We start from the raw sequence: 7,914 nt of genomic DNA, 5'->3' as shown, positions 1-7,914 counted from the left end.
TTTTGTTTTTTTTTTTTTTTTGGCTTGGGAGTACAAGGCGGATCTATACAAAATAACCACAAGTGTCATGGAAAATCAACAGGAAGAAAGTGTTTTCCTCTTCAGTCATTTCATTTATTCTCCTCCTCCTTATTATCAGATGGCAGAGTTAAAAATAAAAAACCTGATACTTTCACATAGCGTAGAGCTCAACTACAGAACTGACTGCATAGAATATTTTAGCTGCATTATTTTTCATGGGTTCAAAAAGAAATTTATAGAAGAGAAATCCAGCTGCTGGGAAATTCAGTCCTTTTGAACCAGGAAATTCCTGAGCTGTAGATTGTGAGGTTTGAGAGTATGCTGAAACATGTTCATATGCCTTTTTCTTTCTAGGCATTCCTACTGGCTTCTGTTGGAGAGAGAACACTGTGCTAGGTAAGTTTTCTGTTTGACTTAATTGCACAGGATTGCTTTGATTTATGAGAATTGATCCAGAGAAACCATTGATATTTAGGGGCCTAGGAAAAGGGAGAAAATAATTTAAATTCCCTTAGAAAAATAAAGGTTTTTTCTTATGTTCGGTTGTAATCAATTTGCTCTCCTCCACTTCCCTAAAGTTTGAGGAAATGCATGGTATGACCTGGCCTCAGTATGTATGATAGCATCTAATGCTAATAGGTTTTTAGGGGATGCTTGAGCCATTAAAGTTGTGGGATGTAGTGGTAGCATCCTCCTATATATAGTTGCCTTTAGCTTTTAATTCTCTATCACTAATACTAGAGTCGTCTTCTTTCTGATGTAACTGATGATATAAATACTGTGCTCAAAACAGTTCTGAAACAATGGTGCTGAAATGGGATTTCTTAGCTGGGGCTGTTTTGGGCCCAGAGTGGGTATGTTGCTTATCACTGGTGCTTTTTGTTTATTTGGGTTTTTTTGTCAGAACTTCTGAGGTAACCAGCTTAGCCTTCAATACTCAAATAAATGTGTCAAGCTCTATACCTGTTGCTGGAGAGTAGTGAAACTGGTAACTTGTCTCGACATTCCATTCAGTGGGATTTTAGTCTCAAGAAAGGAAGAACCTTCTTCAGAATAATCTCTTGTGATAAGATCAAGCTCTTTGCTCTGTAGTTTAGCAGCTGCCCTGAAATAAAATTCAAGTAAGCTGGCTTGGTTAGAATAAGGTAAGGTTAAAGCAAAATGAAAAAAATTAAATGAGACAGTGGAAGGAAAACCTTTGGAGAATGATTTCTTCAGAGCACGGAAAAGATTGTGTTTTGTTTCAGATAGCTGTGCTCATTAAAATGTTACAGTTCCTAGGCAGTGATTTGCAGACAGATGACACACAGAGGTAAATAATATACATGGTGGAGAGAAGGGATAAATAACTTCTGCTTTTGACTGGATGGTGACACTTGTCTAAGCATATTGTCTGTTATAGATCATCTTGCAGTGAAAAAAACCCTAAATTGCAGCATTTCTGTTCTGTAAAACAGAATTAATGACATCAGACTCAAGTTCTGTATGTTCTTTTCTTGTGTTCCCTCCATGGTATGCAGTGTTTATCCTATTGTTTTATGTACACATTTACAGGCCTCATCTATATGAGGATCTAAGAAAGTAAGCCTCCTACTGGTGAAAGCTCAAGTAAGGTAGTGTTCTGAACTTTTAATGGACTGTTAAGTACTGAAAATGCTTAGTAGGCCTTAAAAAGAAAATGCTAAAGCTATGCCATGCCTAGAGACAATATTAGTAACTTTTCTCCTAATAATTTTGACAGGGTATAAGAATATAAGATAGAAGGTCACTTAACTGGACAAATGCAGTATGGTTATTTAGTGACAGGAAAACACATTGCCTCAACTATGCCATGTAGCTGATACAGTCCAGTTGTATGACATAAATTCATGACTGGTGCTAATCAGTTAGTTAACATGTTTGATATGCTTACCAGATGCTAATATAAAAACCTCCCAGTGCAGAGGTGTAGCTGTATACTAACTTCAAAACTTAGCATTGTTAAACTTTGAATTAAATCACAGAATGATCTGAAAGTCTAGTAAAAGAGAACACGAGTTTAAATCGTGGTGGATGCATCTTGAATATCTCATGGGCAGACAAATGTTCAAACAATGGTTCCCTAGCTCCAGGTTTTATTGAATGTAAGATACAATTCAGTCAGTCTACCTGTATGGATCTAAAGAAACAATGCATGGAAGAAGCAGTAATAATAAAAAAATTTCAAGAGCTCTATCGTGGTGCTTCATCCCATGCACTATATAAAAGTACATAAAATTTCTTCCTAAAGTTGTGAAACTACACAACTCCTTAGCTGCTTATCTACAAACAAGGAAGAGACCGGATCTGAAACAAAACATTACAAACGTTTTTGGCACTTGAAGGGGAAGGATGTGGTCCCTTCTTCTGTTTTTGGCAGTCACTGACCTCTTGTACTAACTTTCAGAATGGCTACAAATCTTCCTAAAATTATTTGGAATTCCTATGCTAATTATGGTAATGTCATTTTGGAGAGTTCTGCAGATAAACATCAGTGTTTGAGGAGTATCTTTTGTTATAAAAATGTTTATGAGCAAAACCGATTTTCTGCCTTCAGGAACATTAGGGAGCTTAGTGTTAGATTTGTTGAAAAATGTCTTTTTAATGAAAGTGAAGGTATTGATTCTTTACTTGAACATTAGGAAAACTACAAGCATAAGGGGATTATGCAATGGGAATTCTTTGTAGAGTAGAAAAAATTGGTCAAAAAAAAAAATTCCAGTGGGCATTGAGAGCTTTTCAGAGGCATGTGCTGCTTTTTTTCATAAAGAGAAAAAAACCCCAGCAACTTTGGTAGGAATTAATGAGTGGTCACGAATACATAGTTTGTGTCCAGTAGAGGTGGGAATATTAATGGTTGCATGAAAAGTGAAAAGTACATGAAATTACTAAAATACATCTGCTTAAATCAGTACCAAAAAGAATGTGGTAATACATCTTAAATTTAAGGCAAAGTAGGATCAATTGTAAAGTGACTCTCTTGTCTTAGTAGCCTGTTGTTATAATCGTACCAGTTTATCATTGGGCTGCAGTACATAATTTTCTGATGACAATGTTTCACTGAAAATCATAGTGAAATGATAGCATCAATCCAAACACCGAACAAAGTTAGAGCTGGTTGGTTGGGGTTTTGTTCAGTCAAATTTTGAAGGTCTCGTTATAGAGATTCCATAGGCTGTCTGGAACTGGTTCCTGTGTTCAAACACTATTTGAAGGCTGACATTTAACTTTTTTTGTAGGTTGTAAAGCTGGCCTATTGCCCTTTTGTTGTAGGCCTGTTGTGATGTTGCAGTCCATAATATTTTTCTAGGTGCTATTTTTCTGTTTTGTATAGCATTGAACAAAGACACCAACCTTTGGGAGTTTTTTTACTCCATTTTAGTTAATTTTTAAATAAATGACCCTGGAAATCTAAGATTTGAGTCTACCGGTGATGTGCAAAATAATGTTACAGCTCTGTTTCATGCAGTAAATTTTAGCAGATGCTCTGTATTATAACCATTGGTACACATCGAGTGGGCAACACTTGAAATATAACAAGATAACCTGACTGTACTGTGGAGAGACAAATTAACCTAATTTGGGAGTGATTCTATTCTGCCTTTTTTTTTTTTCAGTTTAGCTGAAGATGTTGTACTAAGCTCTCATCACTATGAATATGAAATATAGAAAGGTATATGAAAAAAGAGGAAATGGAATTTTTAACTAATGAAATGCTCAGATTTATTGGTATACTATAGGCAGACAACTGTCACTTGAGATTTTGCATGTGAAGCATTTGTGTTGAACTAAATGAACACCTCTTGCAGCCATACTAAGTGTACCTGTGTACATTCCAACTTAGATTGTAATTACAGTGTTGATCTAGGAACATTTCCATGTTTCAAGGTCAAATTGTTTTTTAGAAATGTCACCTTTGTATTAAGTAGCTGTACTTATTCCTTACAACTAAGTAAATTATATATAAGCACTAAGTATGGAAAATGAATTATTTTTATTTTCTTTCTTCCATAACTTCCTTTGGTTTTAGTTTCTGATTTTGTGCTCTCAAATTCGAGAGTCTAGTTATGCCAAAACTCAGGAAACTTCATTAACAGGCCTTTTATTAGATCAGAGGATAACAAGATCTAATTTTAAAAGCAAAGGGGATGTGTGTGTTTCAATAAATAAAAAAAAAAAAATATTTAGTAGCCTGATGAAAAGAGATACTAAGTAAAATTCTGAAAAGCACTCTTAACACGCCAGGCGTTTAACTCCCATTGAAATCTGTCCGTGTATATGTAATATGGAAACCCCAATGGATAGCTGCCTCTTCATGCCCTCTCCCGATAGCACTCAAATGCTTTTTAAAATGGTAATGTATCCAAAGCTTTGCTAAAAATTAGTTCATGTACAGTGTAAAATAATACATTTACTGATATTAATTCCATAGCTTAGTTCTTGTGCAAACACATGCGTTAAGTGTCCATAAGTACTGCATCTGCTGACTAGCAAAATGTGCCTGAGGCAAGTCAAGTTATAGACTGTATTTCTTTCTGGCTCATATGCCCCTCCTTATTGTTGAGTGTGAATATTTCCAACGATTAAATTGGTGATTTAAATGTCAGTTTAAAGTCTGCTCTGAATGAATATTCTTAATCCGAAGTTGCAATGGGTCATAATCAAGACAGTGTTGTTTACTATTCATAGGAAAACACCGTGTCCTAATTTGAATGTCACTGAAACTCCCAACGTACCCAGGTTAGGATACAGGTCCTTGAGAGACTTCAGGTCTCCATTTATGAGACCATTATCCATGGCTGTATAGCAAAGCAAACTGATGGGTGCCTGTCCCACATACAGTAAGCAGCTGCACAGCGATGTGCTCAATTAAGTATGCAAGGATTAAAGGAGGAAGTGTTGAGAGTTGAAGCTGACAATACTATTTAAAGTTTTTTGAATGACCTCATAATATTATTTTAACTTTTTGTATGCTTTAAAAAATACATATGGAAAAAAATAGTATAATTTGCCATGAGGAAATTTCTGCTCAGTTTGCCAGCAAGGTTGTCATTCGGAAATCCCACAAAGCAAATCGACACTACTTTGGTCACTGGCATGAGCGAGCTTTCTGCATGGACTAGCCACTAGAGGGGCAGGGGCGTAGTTCTTTTAGCACCACTGGCAGAGACCTCCATCTGTGGTTTCAGCTGGGATCTTGAATTGTGTGGGGGGGAAAGGGTGGCCTTTGCTAAGCGCTTGATCCAACTGCTGCCTCGTGTTTTGTGGATGCTGTGTAGGGGTGCAGTAGCATACCCTAGAAAAACGTCCGTGTTCACTAGCTACTGTGCTGCCAGTCACTTTAACTGCTTCATAGCTGGCAGGTTTATAGAGAAGCTCCTCTTGGTCTTTATAATGCAGTGATAAAGCACGTTCTGTCCTGTCAGCATGGAGGAGCTGTGCAGTGACGAAGCGAACTTGGTTAGATAAAATACTTGAGGGTCTTGGCAAAATGTTTAAAACAAAACTGAGCATGTTCAGAGACTGTAAAGGCACTTACCATCTGTACAGATTATCTTCATTGGAGCAGCAAGATGATGTTGAGCTTGTTCAGAGATTTGATCAGTTTCTCTTCTAGAGCTTTAACCTCTTGGTCTGAATAAAAGGTTGTATTTTGTTGAACTGAATGCTCCACTCTGTTTTTAGATGTCTGAACCGATTTTATACAAGTTGTCCACAAAAAGTAGTTCTGAGGGGTATGTGAGAGACAGTCATTAAAAAATTAGAACTTCTGTCATGGAAAATGTTAGGCATCCTTAACCACAGATGTAGCTGTGCCTGCAAAGGTAATGATATGCTTTGGTTTATTTTTCTATTTCAGGCAAAGATGCCCACCCAAAACCAGCAATGTTCTTTTCTTCTTAGTGCACCAGTTTGTCAAAATTAACGTTCATTCACTAGATTCTCCTAACTTTAGCATAGTATGAAAACTTAGTTGCAATGCTGGGTGTTTCAAGACTGTTTTAAAGATGAAGTATATTAAATTGAAGGTGTGTTCATAAATGAAGTCACTGGGGCTCCTTTCCTAGACTGGCAGATGCCCTTGTGGAAGTATCTGTTGGTGTGTGGTTTTAAATGTTTTTCAGCAATCCGTGTGTGTTGTTCTCTCCCACATCTCCTGGTTTGGTACTCCAAATTGTAGAATTTTTATTTGTATGCACAAAAAGCAAAAAATAATACTCTCTTTTGTTTTGTTGTGGGTCTTGCTTTTATGTCCTGTAAGCTTTAACTGTGTCTGGGAATGGAAGAAACTACATCTGTTTGGTCTCATGCATAATGCAAATGTGGCATGTTTTTGAAAAAACTTTTAAAATACCTTTTAAATTACAGGTGAACACAGCTAATTCCTCATTGGTTTTGTAAACGATAGGTATAGTCTTCAGAAACTGAAAAAATGTGTGCTCTTGACTTCTGGAAAGAGCTTGCCTGCTTTCCTGAAATATGTTTTTCCTAAATGGCTTCAGAATAGTACACAGTGTAGATTGGGTGGAGCCTCACAGTCTCAGTACGACTGAGACATGCTGTTAATTCAAGGGCAGTCTCTTACTAGCTTCATGAGCTGCATAATAAAACATACATACTTTCAAAAAAAAAGTACATTTTCAAGGGAATTGCATAAAGTTTAGTAAAGGGTCCTCAGAATTATTCATTTTTTGCAGACATGCTGGTGCACCATTGAATATATTTTGCTTGAAAACGTGATTATTACAGACTCAGACTTTTAGTTAATAGGTTACTTATGTGGTGATCTAGTAAACATTTTAAAATATTACTCAAGTTTTATAATTAGAGTATTTTTTGAGATAGTGTTAGAAATTGCTAGTGTTGTCTTCCCATCCCCCAGCTTTTGAGCTCAGAGGAGTCTAGTTTGCTTGCAGCTGCAGTGGTAGGCATCTTTCAGGAAGTGACCTTGGCTTGTATTAATCAAATTCAGAACACACAGAAAAGCTTCTTGGTAACATGCTGACTTGATGTAAAATTTTATAGCATCCATTTTCTTTTAAAATGAGGCCATCTTCTATAAAGGGAATTTATTTATGATATCTCCATTTAAAAGATTTTCTCTAAAATGACATGGTATTTAGAGAAGGTAAAACAGCAAAACCAAACTGCTCTTTTTACTGAGAGGAAAATAGCTTTTCATGTATGTAATTAAGTCTTAAATTACTATTGGCAAAACTGTATTTTAGACTAGCTAAACTATGAAAATACAGTGTTATTTGATAGCACTTTCATTGGTGTCTTACCATTTTTGAACTAGAGTAGAAAAGCTTGGTAGTAGGGCATGATCTCAATCAGCTAAGATTCTCATGATGTCTTTAACTTTCTAACTTGGTATTTTTTAATCACTTGCTGCATCTTTTGTTAGCAGCTCTCAAGGCACTAAACCTCATAGTAGCTGTATTGAGCTGCAAAGCCTATTTGCATAGGTTGAGAAAGGTATCTACCTATGTCTGTTCAAGAAATCACTGTTTGACCTTCCCACCAGCTGGAAATTGTTTCATTGGCTGCTCTTAAATTGAGTTGTTGACTATTCCTGAAGCAGGTTTTAAGAGTTTTGCATGATTATCTGCTTGCCTAAAACTATTTTGTGAGTTGAGTTACAAAAAAGAAGATTGTTGGCAGTATTTTCAGCTGACATAGCTCTTTGTAAGAGTATCTGTCCTTATCCTTTCCTGGGACCTATACAGAGGGCTGAGTTCAGAATATCTTTCATCGTTACAATGTGCTGTGAAAGCCTTTAAGGTTCTGCGGTAAGATAATTTACCAGTTTTCAAACTGCATCTTTCTGGAGAATTATTAGTAGCTGCTGTCTGACTCCCCCCCCCCCCCCCC

General features: G+C 36.5%; 1 protein-coding gene across 3 annotated transcripts in view; it reads left to right on the top strand.

The window, feature by feature from the left end:
• Positions 1–285: 285 nt before the first annotated feature.
• Positions 286–7,914, top strand: part of NCOA3 (nuclear receptor coactivator 3) — a 68,829-nt gene continuing 61,200 nt past the window's right edge. The window contains exon 1 of one of the 3 annotated variants that reach the window (XM_026861924.1): positions 286–417. The gene's annotated coding sequence lies outside the window, so the exon portion shown is untranslated. The remainder of the gene's footprint in view (positions 418–7,914) is intronic. The other 2 variants (XM_026861923.1, XM_026861922.1) reach the window with 2 other exon arrangements.

This window comes from Athene cunicularia (genome assembly GCF_003259725.1).
Source record: "Athene cunicularia isolate RWA chromosome 20 unlocalized genomic scaffold, athCun1 chr20_part1, whole genome shotgun sequence".
Lineage (NCBI taxonomy): Eukaryota > Metazoa > Chordata > Aves > Strigiformes > Strigidae > Athene > Athene cunicularia.
The sequence above is the reverse complement of the archived record's forward strand: the minus strand, read 5'-3'. Positions and strand labels throughout refer to the sequence as shown.